Below are 17,406 nucleotides of genomic sequence, written 5' to 3'. Positions count from 1 at the left end.
TCTTGAAGAAGAACGAGGATCAAAATGAGTCACTAAATGTTCTAAGGAATAGCCCAGGCTGCGATGATGCAGAAAATACACACAGTACTGTCCACACACCAAGGAATCTGTGCCTTGTAATTTCACATTATTGAATCGGGTGGTCTGAGCATTTCTTCTCATAAAGTCAATGATATCGTCTTCCAAAGGGGGCAATCCATACGAATCGAAATATTCCACACATCCTTCTTGAGGAAAGTAGACGGCTACCCAGTGGGTTCATGGGAGATGACTGTCGTCCGTGTTGATCACATAAGCTAGATGGTCTTGAGGTTTGCGATGAGTTCATCTTTAGCACAGACGACAGGATTCCAAGAAGCCGTATACGAACTGTGGTTCAAAAGGTAATAAAGTTCCCAGGTATCCATGTTTTTTTCTTCTTCACAGGTAATAATAAGTCATCAATTCGATCCTGACTTTTTGCTTGAAAATGTCTGACAAATAACCGTTTCTTCGCTTCGTCTCCTCACTCTGATTCAGGACAGCTTCGATACGATGAATCTCTTGCGTGGTTAATGGTGGACAACAATGTTCACGCAAGTCTTTATACCACTGATGCAACACGACTTCGTCCGAGATGAGACTCCAAGCTTCGTCCAGATACTCATCCAATTTTTCTTCTTGACTCAGCATGAGGCGTTTATCGTGTTGAATTTGACTGGGATGATCGTTTTGACATCCATAACAATCTTTCTTGATCAATTCCGTCATTTTTTCGACCAAGTGTTTGGCAAAACAGGAGACTAAATGGGCTTCTTGTTCTGGCCATCTTGACTTCATCATAACTTCATCGTCTTTGTCTTGGGATTCTCCTTCCACGGTCTCCTCACATTCCATCTCCAAAGTTTCTCCACTAGGTAAAGAGGGATAACAGTCTTCCATGGCTTCTAATAATCTAGAATGACTTCTCTCAAACTGTTGATTTCTATGGTATTGTCGAATTCTGCATACAGGAGGACGACTGGTAGATTTGTAGTAAACTGAATTTCCACACGAATCTGGCCCGATTTTATAGGGTGGAAATGTCCCTCGTCGCTGCCTTGGTCTGGAGTGAAATCAAAAGCCCACAAAGCATAGCCTCCTGCGTAATCCTCGTACGAAATACCGTGACTGGTGTTGGTTCCTAACTGTCCGGTGGCTTCGTATAGGGACAAGTACGATCTCAAGTAATTCTTCTTGTCAAAGTTAGGTTCGAAAGGTCGGGTACACAAGGTCTTGCCATCGCGACTGACTTCGATCTTGGACACGTTAAAGTGATGAAAGTAGAAAGGATTTTTAGCCAAAGCTCCGTTGAAGGCTGCATTCTCGACGATACCAAGGATCAAACGTTTGGGTAGCTGGCCTTGGAGCAGATGATCTTCGATCATGGATCGTTGCCGCGTAGGAATGGTGAAGGTTTTCACTTCCGCCCGTCGTATCGGATACTTAGCGGTCGTTCTGCTCAACGTCTGACTGATGTCGTTACCCACTTTAGGTAACACTTCCACGCGTCGTACGTAGAGCCTGGCTTCCTCGATGACAGTTTGCAAGTAGTAGTACCTATCAAATGGAAAGCGGCACTGCTACGATTCAGTCTCAGGCGAACATTCACCCCATTCAGCAAATATTTCTCTTGCAACCACATGTCCAAATGCAAACGATCCATCAGTTCTAAACTTTGTCCGTCTTTGATTTTGTCTCTTCGTTCTACAAATCCCGCATTGTGTGTTTTTTTGTATCAGTTTCGAATGTTTCAAATTCGCCCGCATCGTCAGCTTCCCATACCACACAGGCATCGAGATGGGTGCTCTTGGCGTCTATTCCGTACGTCAAGAGGTTTTCCAGGTAGGTACGATAAGGGTAAGTATCCATGCTGCTACTGACTAGTTTGTTATTCAAGTACAAGTCCACTCCACTGAATAAGGAATGCATGAAATTATTGACGGGAGCTATTACCTCATCGCCTTCTAGGGGCAAATTGTCCTCATCGACAACTTTGACTTTCAGGTACAAGTAACTGCTATTCAGATCGATGTAATCTTCTGGCTGTCCTTTGATTTCAAACTCGATGGGAGCTGAGGCTGTCAAAGAGGAGACGGGGTGAAATTCCACCCACTGGGATTCTTGCATGGTCATCATGGTGGGGGGCATGGCAAACAGATCCAGTTCCGACTTGGAACAAGCGCAAGATTCTCGGTGCATCACTTTTTTCTGTGTCTCAATACTTTAATAATCGAAAAAGTCTAAGTCTCGAACGGTTCTTCTTTTCTTTGTCTTTCTGGCTTTAGAAGTGTGAAGTCTGGTGAAAGGGTGTTTTCTTCGTCGTCTCTTTCTGCCTTGTCCTTGCTGAATGCCTGACTCGGTAGCGTGCAGGGCATTTATAGGTGTGTCTCGTCGGCCCAAAAGGTCTTTGCCCGTTTGCAGCAAGACATTTTTGCCAGCCCTCATGAAGGCTTCTTTAGGGTTTTGTTTGTCGATGATGACATTTTGGAGAAATTCTTTGCCTTGCGTCAATGCCGCATCTTTCAAGGCGTGCAATCCGCGTGTCACCATTGTTTTCAAGACTGAGGCCACCGAACGAAAGGGCGATTTTAACATATCTCCTAAACCGTGTCCTCGCTGTCGAGCAACCCCTCGGTACACTGGATACATGACTTACGAGTCGTGAGAGAACCGTTTTCGAAAATGGAGTTTCACCATGACTTTTCCTTTGGTGAATGGAATATTTTGTCCCAGATCTCCATTTATAGCAATGTTGACCGTGTCCAAATAAGACTTACTGACAGGCAAATTGTGAGGATTTACAAATTCGCGGTGGACGTGATAAGTGTTTCCACCTTCCTCGTCAGCGGTCGTGGCAGAATCCACTTTGAAAGGAATGACACGCAGTAACGGTACGGAGGTCTGTCCCACCACGTTCTACTCCACCACATCGGAGTACACAAAGATCAAATTCAGTCCTTGGTTCAGTTCTACCGGGGCACGAAATAACTTGCTAAAAGACTCGTTGTCGTAAACGACTGGCAATTCGTTTTTCTTGATCATGGCCATTCTCATGTCTATGTCTCCGCCCAACATGCCAAACAATTCAGGACAAAATAAAATGGACACGATTTTACTCCCGTCAAATTTCATCAAGAAGCGACGAGCTGCTTTGTGGTATTCCATAGTGACACTTTTTTTGACACTTTCCAAAGCTTTCAGAAACACGACATTAAACCTGGAGGCAATGGTGCTCACCAAATGTTGACCACTAAAATAATAGCCTGGGGGAATGAACAAGTGATAGGTGGTGTACTTTTGATTTTTTGTGCCAGGGGTTTTCTTGTCATATTTGACATGGGTATCCAAGTACTGTTGCATTTGCTCGTCATAAACTTCCACATCAAAAAAGTTTTGATTGGGAAGAACATTGAGGACTTGGATTGGGTGAATGATTTCCACTAAAGCCACTTCCCAATGGGCTTCGTGATCTAATGGGATGGCCTGAGGTAATTTGGCCGTGTAACAGCAGAACGTGTTCTTGGAAAACACCTCCATGGAACTGTCACTGGGTAAGGTTAAGTAAAATTGGTTTTGGTGACTCATAATTCCAGAGTTCTGTGGCTGTCCGAGGGGTTACTGGACGTCAGAGGTGTGTCTCCGCCCAAAATGGGGTTGTTGTTGTTGTTATTGGAGTGGTGACTGGCACTGGCACTGGACACAAGGTTCCCGTTCGAGGAGAATTTCAGTGAGGGATTGGGAAGCAGGCAACCGATGCAACTGCTCAATAAAATGGTCCACAATTGTTTGTCTCCTTGTTGCAAACTCAAATTGGCGATGGCTGCCCCGATGACACAATACACCACAAACATTTGGCAGAAAAAGACGATTTGCGTTTTAGGCACACGTTCTCCGCACCACACTCACAAGGGTTGTTTTTGTAAATCTTGCAGAGAAGAACTGGGTGAAGGAGTGGTCGACGTAGCTGCGTCTGTGTGAAAGGGCATGATGGTCACTTCTTTTTGTAGTCGATGACTTGCGAAACGTCGATCCAAGAATCAAAACTGGGTGGATATCCTTTCCAACGTACTTTGACTTCTTTGACACGTCGTTTGCCCACTTTACGGGTTCTGCGTTCGAGAATGCTTTCGATGTCGTACACGTCGTCTTCTTTTTTGGTGACACGTTGTAACTCGGGCAAATAAAACGTTCCTTTGAGCACTTCTCCGTTCATGTCTTCCAATTTAGAGACGGCAGAATGACGGCCATGCACTCGTCCAGTGACACGAAACAATTCGGTCGTCCAGTTAGGTAAGTAACCTTTGTCGAAAGTGCGTTTGGTTTTGCCAATGCGCACCCAATCTCCTACGGTCAACTCTCCACTTTTCTTGGGGACAGCCCTCGTCGGGGACGTACCAAACAGGCGCTCAAACACCAGCACTTCTTTCTCGGGAGTCACTTCTTGCGGGGCACGTCCGATGCTTCGATGGTAAGATTGGTTGTACGCTTGCACCAGGTGCGGTAAGATGTCGATGTACATCAGAGTGTGGTGATGCGTAAAATATTTCCACATGCGTTCTTTCAAAGTGCGTTGAAAACGTTCCACGATGCTGGCTTTGGTTTCGGGATTCTCGGTGGTAAAAAAATGAATGTCACGTGTCTTTAATTCTTTTTGGAAAGCTTGGTTCAGAAATTCGGTACCTTTGTCCGTTTGCCATCGAAGAGGGTGACGACCGCTTTGTTTCAACACTCGTTGCAGGGCTCGCACTAACTAGTTGCTGGATTTAGAAGTCAAGGGTACGACCCAGGCAAATTTGGAAAAAACGTCGATGACACAAAACAAATATTTGTAGCCACGATTGTAGCTGGCCAAATGAGAGACATCGGCTAAATCGGCTTGCCATTGATGATCGATGCCTTCCACTCGGGTGCGACTTCTGGTAAACTTGCGTCGAATGGGTTTGTGTAAAGTGTAGGTAGCTTGTTCTTGTAACCATCGTTGCACTTGAGGTAAACGGAGACTTTTCAGTCGAGTTTTGGCAGCACGATACAATTTTTGAACTCCTGCGTAACCTGCAGGATGGGAGGGATCGTAGTAAATGCTGGCTAAGACTTTTTCCATTTTTTGTGTTTGTTTGTGTGTTAATAAGTCACCCACTCTTCGGTGATGCTACTTTGGGTGGGTCGAAAGGGTGGTTTAGAAACGGATTTACGTGTCCGATGGGCTACGGGAGTAAAAGTCGAAGGTAGTGGTGGTGGAGGTGGCAATGGAATGGCTTTGGTCATCTTTTCTTTTTTCACTTCTGGTTTCCCTTCTTTCTTTTTCATTTCTGTCGAAGGAAGAGTGGACATCATCTTTTTAAGCCAAGCTTTCATTTCTTCTAGTTGGGGTGTGGTGGACGGGGTCAACAAGGAGGCTACAATCTTACTTGAAATGGGAGCTGCTGACGGTGTTTGAAACACTTCTCGCATCTCTTCTTCCTCAGGTCTTCGTGGGGTAGCATCTCTGGTGACCCCTGGGGATGGTAGTAGTGGTGGTGGTGGCAGTGATGATGGTGCTGGACTTTTCATCAAGGTCTTAAAATCGTTCAGAGTGGGTAGAGCTGTTTCGTCTAAAGCTTTCTGGTGAAAGAGTTGCAGTCGTTGCAAGAGTTGACCGTACTTTTGCGATTTTTCTGTTTCGGACAAATCTTGGCGATCCATCAAGGACTGCAATTCGTGTTGTAACTGGGACATCTCGCTCAAATTGGGATTGGGAGGTAAATGCGGGCTGCGTTGTTCTTGCCAACGATGGTATTCCATCCATCGTTTGTAAGGCACTAAAGCTAGTTTTCGTCCTTCCATGGGGTTGTCAGGGGTCGATTCTGAGATCTTGGGACTTCTGAGGGCCTTTTTATCTTGCTCCCACCAGTCCTACGAACATGGTTCCCAGAACTCCTTTCAGTAAGGGGCCTATCAAGAGGGGTAAAATGCTTCCACGTTGGACCAACATCTTCTTCTTTTGACGAATGGGAATTTTCTTTTGAACCATTTGGCGAAGAACGTGACGATGTTTGCCTAAGCATTGTTTCTGGTGTTTGGACAAAGGGATCGTGCCTTTCAAGACGTTCAAACAACATTCGCACACGGTATCGATGACCTCTTTGGAGGCTGATTGAATGAGTTTTTTTTCGTAGAGGTGGAGAAGCTTTGGACAGGACAGATAACATGTCCCGATGTTTGACTAAACGAGGAGGCAGTCCTTTTCTTTTCTTTCCTTGGGGCTGTTTAGATTAGGGATGTTTTCTGGAGGGTGACACCTTTGAGTCTTCAGCACCAAAAACACTGATACCCCGACTTGGTCACAGGCCTTTTTTATACTGGAACGCGTCGCCACTGATTGTTTTTACGTCGTATCAACTTCAGGACAGGCATGACACGTCGTGCAGGGGTACGCAACGGACTAAATCGAGTCAGTTCTTGCTTGGACAAATCCAGTAAACTTTGTAACATGCCCGATCTTTCTTGGACTTTGATTTTGGGAGAAGGTACGTTGTGAGCAGCAGCCACTGCCACTAAATTGGAGGGTCCTGCCACTGGGAAAGTTCTTGGGGTCATCAACGGAGAAGTTCTTGGTGTGATCAACGTCTCCAAGTACTCCTCAGTTCTTGGTGTCATCAACGGAGAAGTGGATGAACGTGAGGCTGCCGGAGACGCAGTCACCGCTGTGGCAGGTCGTGGTTTGCGAGTGTAAGGTTGTGTCCTGGCCGAAGTGCCTCTCTTGCGACTAGGTTTTTGTGAACTTTTCTTTTTCTGGGGACTTTTTCTCTGTTTCTTTTTCTGGGGGCTTCTTTTGTTTTTCCGAGGAGGTGTCTGGTAAGAGGAGGGTCCCGCCACTGGAGAAGTTCTCCTTGGGGACCTGGTATTTTTCTTCTTCTTGGAGTTTCGTTTGACTTTTTTCTTCGGGAGAAGTTTGGGGGCATTAGGATCCCATCTTAAGAGAGAGCGAATGATGACCCCTCCTAGAGTACCGCTCCCTCCAGATTTCAAAATGATTGGTTTTTTGGTTTGAGTGTCGATGCGGGGATCGGCCAGTTGGGTCAAAGCGACTTTGTTTCGATCAAAAAAGCGTTTGGTTTGATGAGGAATCTGAATGATCTCTTGGAGTAATTGACGTGCCGTCACCGTGAACCATCGTAAGACTTCTTTGAGACTAGCTTCTAAGACACGAGGTCGTGTTTGTTTAATTTTTGTTCTCGACTGATGCCATACAAGGCACGAATCAATTTGACGGGAAGATGCGACTGAAGGGACGTCATGTTCAAAATGTATGTGAGACAGACGAAAAGTGTCTGAGGTTTTTAGAGATTTTTTTTGGGGAGTGAAAGTAAGTCGAGGACGGAGACGTGTACAGGACAGGCCCTCCGTCTTGGCACCAGTGGTGAAACAGGTGGGTACGAAATTGCAAATCATCGGGGGTCGTACATTTCAAATCGACGAGTAAATAGGCGTGTGGAGTTTGAGTGGCATCGTCGTACGCCTGAGTCAACCAAGGCGTTCCTAACTGTTTGGCTAAGACTTGCACTTGCGATTTATCTCGAGGGCTTTTAAACAAGACCACGTAATGCGCCTTGAGACTGATGGTGCGATGGGCTTTACTTTGTTGAAACAAATTTTGGGTGATGTAAACGACACTGGCATTACGATGATGCCCTTTGCGCGTGAACCACAGTTTAATTTCTTCTTCGTCTTCTCCTAACATGTCGTCGAAAATGACCAAATGCGTTTAACGGGAGTCAGAGACGATGCCGTCGTCTTCTTTAGGAATGCCTTCCACAAACACGATGGAATCGCCTTGACTTTCTCGCAAGAGGCTGTACGCCGATTGCCACTCTTTGTAACACCACACGATGCGTTGAGGTGGACGATCGATCAAATGATGTTTGTGTTCGATCAAACGTTTGACGAATTCGGTTTTGCCTGAACCGCTAGGTCCAGCAATGAGCATGTTAAAGGGATGGCGAAGATACAAAGCCTCCCAACTGGCACAATCTAAGTGTTTGTCGATGGCTTTGACAGTAGAGGAAGAGGGAGCAGAGACAGCAGAGGTAGCCATAGTGTTTAGAATGTCACTTGTGACACGAAAACAAACAAGACAAGAGTTTATATACTTTTTTCAGGACACGTTTATTGAATGTTTTAAACATGAACACGAAAGACAAAAATACATAAACGCCAAAGGCTTATGTACAACGATAAAAGGCACATGATAGCCATCAACGTGGAATAAACACAAGTGTCTGTACAACATGTTTTGGGTAATGTTCTGACCAGTTCTATAGGGGGTAAGGTCGCACAAGTGTCCTCCCGGAATGACTTTTCAGGCCTGTCCATGACAGTCCTGTCCTGGGTGACGGGTTCTTCTGGCACCGTCACTAACACAGGTTGAAAAGTAACTTTTTTCCTTGAACAACTCTCGTGCATACTGGGCCACTTCTTGGGTCCAAGCCTCAAAACCCCCTTTTTTCCAGTCACGGCCATCTGTCCAATGGGGGTGTAAGTCACAAGCTACACACACATCGTCATACACGTCTTGGGTAGCTAAAAGTTGACGAATCTTTTTTCCCGTAGAGGTCGAGAAGTATCCAGATGAAAACACAAGGCTTTGAGCAAAAGGAGTCTTTCGTGACCATTTAAGGCCATTGGGGTGGTAAGTACTGATCGTAAAGAGTCCACAAAGAATCGGCTGGTAAACGAAATCCCAGAAAACAAGTCACTAAGACGCACGCCACTTGTCGACCCAAATTGAATGGATACAGTTCTTGCAATAATCGATGGTAATGATCCACGGTTTGAATATGGTCATTGAGTTCCTTCCACGGAATCTGTTCAATTACATGTGATAAAAACCTCGGCATGACAGCCTGTTTTTATATTCTCTTTTTTTCGGATGCAATACACGTACTGTGTAGCCAGAGATCTTCGTTCTCCAGTAGGGAATCTAAATCTTGCATACTGTAACCTACACTTCAGAGTTCGTTTAGGAGTTTCCTCTTCCGCTAAGTAAATTCCACGTAAAATATGTTGGTAATCCTTTAACTTGTCTTCCTCAATGCGTTGCACTAGGTGAATCTCGAAGTAACCAAAATGATGAACATGTCGATCATTGGCGACCTCAAAGTTTTGAACAATGTCTGACCACTGAAACAAGTTCTGACGAATCAGTTCTTTTATACCATTCAGGTACCAGTGGTTCAAACACCGGTGACGTAACGGATGCAACTGTTCTTTACGTTTGACTTGTATTTTGACCAGCTCTCGGTAAATGCGTTCTCTCAACTCCACAGGCAAAGCACGAATGTTCTCTTGTAAAGTATCCATGAATAGGTCATACTAAATCCTCTTTTGTCTGACGCAATAAATGCACCGTTTGCACAGCCATGGTTTTAATTCATTGTCGAATCGAAATCGTTTCTTCACTAATCTACACATTAAAATTCGTTCAGAAGTTTCGTCTTTCACTAAGTTGACATTGCGTAAAAGATGTTGGTAATTCGTTAACTCTTCCTCTGGAATTGGATCCAGTAAGTTTACAATGTAGTAGATAGAATCATCCATACCAAACCAATTCTTTTTATAACCAGGGGATCGTTGATCAATGTCTGTCCAATGGAACACTTTCAACTCAATTAGTCCTTGTATAGCATTCAGGTACCAGTGATTAAAGATCTGGTGACGTAACGGATGCAATTGTTCTTTACGTTTCACTTGTATTTTGACCAGCTCTCGGTAAATGCGTTCTCTAAACTCCACAGGCAAAGCACGAATGTTCTCTTGTAAAGTATCCATAAACCGATTATGGTAAGTTACTTCAATGTCTCGGTCCCACTAAGGGTAAGTAATGACAATTTGGTGACCATCGAGCATGTTCTACGTAGGCCGAATCTTGCAGTTCCCAGTGGTGAAGTGGCACACCGCAACTGAAGCACTTGACTTTATCTCCTTCGCCCAAGTAGAACATTCCGGCTCTGGCTAATCCTTCGGGGGTCGGTCCTGCCAGATACTTAGGCCATTTTCCTTTGAACGATTGAAGACGATTTTCAAAGTCGCAGTATTCCGACAAACGCACAGTAAACGAATATTCGTCTTTCACAGGTTCGTTTCGATGAGGGTTGGGTGACATGGACAGGAGTTTGCTCAGGGCTGGATGACATCCGTAGGGAGGTAGACGTGAAGGTGAACATCCACCTTTAAAACGAAACCCAGTAAAATGTCCAAGAGGACGAGCGGCATCGCTTTCGCATCCCTCAGGTTTGACACGCACAGCATCACTTTCCATGATAGGGGTAGTGAGAACAAAGTTCCCATGATGCTTTACGGCATCGCTAAGGTCACAGCATACATCATCGTTCCCATCGCAAGGCTCACAATCGCATTCCACTTCAGAAGTCCCACACTTGAAGTGTACCTGACTGAACTTGTTTTGTGTTTGTCTGAAAGTATTCATCTTGTTCGCTTGGTCTTGGTAGTCACAATGAACTATCGATCTTGACCATAGCCCGTTTTATACTAGTCGCAATGCAGTCTCAAGCTTGTACATCGTTCCTTTTTTATGTCTTGTTTTGGAAGGTACCGTTTCTAAGGTACCGTCATCATTGTACCGTAATGTCATGGGTGGAAAGGCTATAGAAAGGTAAGGGCAGTGCGGAAACCATCGAGTATGTTCCAGAATAGCTGAATCTTTATAGATACATAGATCCATTCGTAACTTCAGTCCGCAAGCGAAACACTGTACTTCGTATCCCAATCCTGACTCAGGTCCCAAGTAGACAAATCCTGTTCTAGCTAAAATATGCGAAGAAGGTAATCCTTTCCTATCCGTAGGCCATACTTGAAACGTGTCCAATCGACGGGCACAGTCACAATAGTCAGGCAAGAAAACCGGAAAATGGTAGGGTTTGAACTTGGAGTTCTCATCGGGTTTCTCACTCGATTCTTGCTGTGGCGAAGTCATCCTTCTGGTGGGTGGCTATCCTCATACAACCAATGTTTTATACCAACATGTCCATACGGCAAAGTAAAGTGGTTGGGTAGTCGCACTCGCTTCTGGTACACGATTTGATAGACTTTTTCCAAGGGTCGACTGACGATGTGGTGAGTGGGTAAACGTACAATTTTGTTGGGTTGATAGGTGGTCACTTTAAAGTGTTCATCCTCTCCAGATTGCAAGGCTTCGTTCAATACCCCAAAGTTCACCACTCGACTGGTACGATAATTCAGAGTCAATCCTTTCACTTTACACTCCGTGTGCACTTCTCCTTGTTTGTCTCGGTATTCGTAGCCGTAATTTTGTGGACCGCCACTGACGAAACTTAGAATCTTGTCGTCGGGATGCTCGTCTGTCCAGGCTCCTAAACGGTCTCCTTCGATGTCAGGGTGCTGTTGACTCGGGTGATGGATGTAAATGCAACTGTCCGTGTCAAAGTACAGGACGCGTTCCCCTAACAGTTCTAAAGCTTCGTACAATTTTAAGCGAGCATGAGCTGTCACGTAAGCCGCAATGATGACATTTCCAAAAGGGTCGTCTTGTACAAAGTCCAGATCTTCTTCGTAACTGACCAAGATCAAATCCTCGCGAATGACGTCCACGTGTTTCATGTATTTGGTTTTGTCGTGAATCATCTGGAAGTAGCGGAAAGGTTCTGTCAGATATTCCGTCTTAGGTAAACACGGTCGTTGTGCCATTTTACCCCACAAGCAATTTAACATCACTTTGGCAAACGATCGCCTGCCTTCGTTTTTCTCGATGTGATCTAAAGTAATGCCTTCTTGTTCCCGGTATTTCTCTTTGAATGTCTTTTGGTCTTCGGGAGTGTGACACCAGGAAGGATAGCCGCTGGCTTCTTGTTTCAGTTTCAAAAAGGCATCCACGTAGTCGGCGAAAATACCTTTCTGCGTGGGGTCACCCTTGTGGTATTGTTGTGTCTTGGAAAAGTGACAAATTTCGTACACTTCTAACAGTTGGTATCCCATGTCCAGAGCTTTGAACAATTCTACGCTGACCCAGGTTCCCGTCAAGGCCCGTTCTTCCTGGGTGTGCTGACAAGGCTGATCTTGGTTGCACGTTTCGGCACAAGTACGGCACAAAGAAAACATCAGTTTGCCTTGGCAATGGTGAGGTAACACGGGATGGTACAAGTCGGTGGGAGGCAAAACTTTGCACTTGATCAAGCCTTCGTATTGTCGAATGTTTTTCAGGTCGATGTGTTCCGTCAGCAATTGCGGGTGCCCTGCAGGAAAGTGACAATATTTGCACACGTAGGGATACAGCGAACACACGTCCAAGTATTTGATTTCTTCTCCTTTCTCTTCGTCGGTTTGGTACAGCAAACAGGTGGCATTGGTCCTTCCTCCGTACAAACTATCACTCGGGCTCAGCGGGTCCATGAAGTGGTAGCTTTCCACGACACGTTTAAATTCGGGATCGGTTTTCAAACGGTGATCGTATTCGTGTTCCCACATTTCCACCACTTGGTATCCTTCCTGTTCTAACTTTAGGCGTCGCTGACAAGTGGCCTGGTACAAGTCTTCCATGGTTCGTTGTAAAAACTGATTTTTAGTGTCACGGTCAGGGTAACAGACGGGACATCCGTGAAATAAGCAACCGTTAAACTCGTACACGATCTTGGGGTTTTCTAAGTCCCAGCCATCGACCGAATGCGTTCCGATGGTCTTTTCACCTCCTCCGTTGCGGGCATGCTGAATCCATTTGTCTTCCTTGTCGCACAAGTAATGTAACCAGCGTAGGGCTTTGACCGAGTATTGACGTTTGACATAGTTGGTCGTTTGAGGACTGATGACAGCCACGGTGTTTTCAGGCATGAATCGTTGCCGGTACACTAAGGAACACGCTTTGACAATGGTGCAAGCTTCTTTCAAAGGATCGACCCCTCCGTGTTCCATGAACAGTTCTCGAAATTTTCCACAGCATCGCCGTAAAATGTCCACGTCGGAACGACAATACTTTAACATTTCTTCCTGAAAGTCGAATGGGTCGGAGGCGTGAGCCTGGTACCAAGCGTAGAAAGCTTCTCGTTGTTCGGTACGCATGTTGTCGGGGTCGTAATAGTGAGCCTCAGGCAAATGGGGTACAACGGCATGTTGATTGGCTTCCGTATTGAAAAAGTGAGGAAAATAACCTTTAGCCATTTCTGTCATTCCAAACGTTTTAGGCATTCGACTCAAAGGCATGGCCAAGTAACTCATCGAATCTTTAAACTGCACTTGTCCCACTTGCATGAAAATGATTTTGGCTTCGTTCAAAGTCACTTTAGGACGTTCGGTGCCATGTTCCGTATAGTATCTCAAAAGAAACTGTCCATCGTATCCGGAGAAATTGTGAGCCATCACCGTGGCATGACGATGACAATCTCCGTAACGTTCGATGTCCTCTTGGCTCCACGTCTTGTCGACGGGGTCTAAGACCCATCGGGAGAAATCGACTAGCGTGTTCGGTCCTCGAAAGATTTTTTCACGCCCTCCAGGAATCTTGCTGCAGTGAGGGCAATGACTGAAGATAGGTTCTTGAATGCACTTCTCGCACGCTCGATGAGCCACGCAGAAATTAGGAATGTGAATGCCGGTCTCTTGCATGCATTCGAAATCGAAAAAGATGAAATTGCCTTTCTTCTTGTGTCCATCCTCTTTCTCTGGTGGGGGTCGATATTTTTGCACGTAGCATTCGTGTTCCAGTTCCACGATGTGGTGACAAATGTGACATTTTTTCTTTCCTGAACATACGTGTCCCTTGGCACTATTGGTACATAGGCCTTGTCCACAAGTGGGGCACAATCTCAGCAGTTGACAAGCGCATTTCTTCTGTGAACCTTGCGTCTTCAAATGCTGTTGGTAACAGGCAGGGCTGACAAACGTGCGCAGACAAGTGAAACAATGCACTGGTTTTTGTCCTTCGCTCTGACAGGGTGGAGAAGCCAAACATCCTGAGCATTTCGATCCACAATGCTTGTGTTGCTCTCGATTGTCATAGCCATAGTCACATTTCTCAGAGTAATCACTGTATCCCAGGAATCCAGTGATAGTGGTAATGGTATCGAAATGGTCATCGTGATGATAGACATGAATGTATTTTCCATCCTTAAAGTCTTTCCCTCGAAACAACAGAGGTCCGCGCACTTCTTGAGGGTGCACTTTCAAGGTGTAGAATGGAGCTAGGACATCTTGCAATTTTTGCATTTCAGGAATGCCGCAGGGTGTGTCTTTGGACAGTCCGGCTTGTTGCAACAGGAGTTCTGCTTCACTTCGTTGTTTGGCTCGGTCCGATTGTCGAATGTTCTCCCAGTCTCTTTTCCATTCTGCCGTGTCGTTCTTGACGGCATAGGTTCGTCCCACCACGATGGCTGGGGCTAAACACATCTGGTCTTGAGAATTGTGAATTTGGACGAGACTCGTTTTGGCGCTGCGAAGGTCGTTCACCAATAACACCTTATTGCGTTGTCCGGTCCCTTGAGGACGAGAGACGTGGGTCATGTCGAGTGTGGCTTTTCCATCGGTGATGTCAAACTGGTCATTGGATTGTTGCACGTGTTGAATCTTGTCCATGACTTTGGAAGCGGTCAATTCTGCAGGGGTGCTAAACTCGATCCAAACAGGGGATTTCAAACCGTCGTGTTGTATGGAGAGTCTCAAGCGATCGTCTTCTTTGGGTTGACATTGTCGCTTGAGTGTGGTGAGCAAAGAATCCCACACCCCAGTGATGAACCCTTCTGCTTTCTCTAACGGTACTTCGGACTTGAAATCTTTAAACTTCACCGTGTATTTGTAAGCCGTGGTTCTAAATTTTCTAGAGGACCGCTTTTCGGTCTCTCGAATGTCATAGTATTTTTCAGGGTTGACTAAGGGTGGTGAACTTTGTTTAAAGGGTTTGGATTCTGGTTCACTCATGTCCTCTTCAAAATCACTAGCATGAATTTGTGCCAAGACTTCAGCCCTGGTACGAGGCGATAGATCACGTTTCTGAATCTTACTTTCTTCTTCTTTCTTCTCAAATGAATTGGATCGTTTCATCTTGAGTGCAAAATGTCAAATGACTCAAGTTTAAACACCATAGACTAATTTATAGTCATGGCAGACCAGCAAATAGAAAAGGGTGTGTGTCTTGTCCTTTCACTATTCATTTCACTCTCAAACCGAACACAACGATGGAAGAGACTAGGCAAATCGAACGTTTCATCAGAGCTTTGCGAGGGGCCATTAGAAAATTCTCTTCAGACCAGCCGACGGACTACCCTCCTTCCTTTCGAGATAAAAGTCAAGATACTTGCTATATCTGTCAGAAGAAAGGGCATTGGTCTTCAGAGTGTCCAGACCGTCAAAAAAGAAAAACAGGGGCTAGAAAAGATAAAAGTCAAGATACCTGTTATTATTGTCAAGAAAAAGGACATTGGTCTCCAGATTTCCCAAAAAATAAACAAGAGGAGTCAGAAGAAGAGAGGGATTCTTCAGAGGAAGAAGAGGAGGAAGATAGCAGACAGGTGAAGAAAAAGAAACAGGAGAAGAAAAGAAGAAGGGAAGAAAGTGAGGAGGAAGAGGAGGAAAAGACTGTGACGGTGAAGAAATTTAAAAACAGAGAGACTAAACAGTGAGACAGAAGAGGTGAATGTACTTTTTAAAGTGCTCTGTTGTGAACTGTGAATTGAATTGTAGCTATTGATAAAAGAATAAATTAGGTATAAAAAAGGTAAGTGTCTTTGAATTTTGATTTTAAATAAGAAGCTACACTCACGTACTCATATACACGTACTATAGGGGTAAAATGTTTTTTTTTTTTTTCAATTATTGGCAATTGAAAGTGTATCTCATTTCTAGAGACGTGGGTGGCCCTGAAAAGGGCCTTTTTTTGGTGTAGGGGTGAGTTTAAGCAATCAACTTTAACTGCCTTAAGCCTTTGCCACGGCCAAGGCCTACTTCTGGACTGCGTACTGTTGATGATGATTTGGTTGAAATCACTAAGGGTGGTACGGTAGGCTTAGTCATAGGGTTGACGTGTTTAGCTCGGGAAGGTCGTATTCTCTTCGGTCGTGATAAAGAAGTCTGATACATTTGTTTAAGACTTCTTAACTCCGCTAAAATGTCCAACAGTACCGTGACCGTTTGATTTTCACCCTCTTGTTTCTTTGCTGATTCTTCTTGTTGTTTTTTCTTACCTCTTCTTCTTGTTGCTGTTGCTGTAGGAGAAAAGCTTGTTCTGCTTCCTTTTGCCGCTGTATAAATTTCTCCAATTCTTCTTTCTGTCTCTGTCTAAAATTCTCCACGTGCGGTAATGAAGAAGGTGACGAAGGTTCCGGTACAAATTCTTGCGAGGTAAGAAAATCCACAAAATCCCAATTTACCTCTTCTGAAAGTAAGTCCGGGTTCCCTTGGGTGGTCTCCACTGCTGGTGCACCCCAATGGATCGTTTTCTGAGTTTCCGTCATGTTGAATAACTGTCGCATGGATTGACAGCGCACAGGCGCTAGCGAATCTATGTAGACCACGTGAAGTCACAGACGGTTCTCTTCGGATTGGATGCGGACTGACTGAATTTTGCAACGCGTGTTTGGATTGGTCAATGAACTCAATCCGTTTCAGTCCTTCCTCTACCTATAAATAAGCGCAGTTCACTGCATTGATTCACCTGTTCTCGTTGCCTCAAGATGTGGACCACAGTTGAATCATCCACCCTTGTTTCTTCAATGATGTTTAGGACGGACATGCTAATGTATGTCCGATCCAAGTGGACAGTTGTCCACAAGTCAGACACCAGTCTGTGGATACGAAGAGTATATGTGGAAAGACAAGGATGCCTCAAGAGGACTCTGATTTATGGCCCTGCAGTAAGACGCAGCTTGAGGACAAGAAGATGCCGCAGATGCCCTTTATGTTAAGGGCATATTAACATAAATCCAAAAGCCCTTTTCAGGGCCACTCATAGGTCTCGAAAAGAGATTGACTTTCAATTGCCTACCCTTTTTTATCTTTTTATTTTTTTAAAAAAATCCCATGTTAAATTCCCTTTGTCCCTAGACAGACCCAAACTATAGTTCCATGTTCAATTCCCCTTGTCCCTAGACAGACCCACACTCTATTCCCATGTTAAATTCCCCTTGTCCCTAGAGTGCCGCGACAATATTTCCCATGTTAAATTTACATAGTCCCCAGATTGCCGGGACCCTGTTTTTAATGGTAAGTCCCATTGTCCCTAGGGTGCCCCTATTCACTACTTTCAGTGGATGTAATGAAACCATTTTTTATATAAAAACTTAACAAACAATCGATTAAATTAAAATATACATAACAAATTTCATGCTGCCTTTGATGACCCTTCTTACGATTCGTTCTCAGAGTGTAGGAATAATGGCATTCAAGCCA

Source organism: Sinohyriopsis cumingii, chromosome 14 (assembly GCF_028554795.1).
Source record: "Sinohyriopsis cumingii isolate HCF-2022 chromosome 14, ASM2855479v2, whole genome shotgun sequence".
NCBI lineage: Eukaryota > Metazoa > Mollusca > Bivalvia > Unionida > Unionidae > Sinohyriopsis > Sinohyriopsis cumingii.
The sequence above is the reverse complement of the archived record's forward strand: the minus strand, read 5'-3'. Positions refer to the sequence as shown.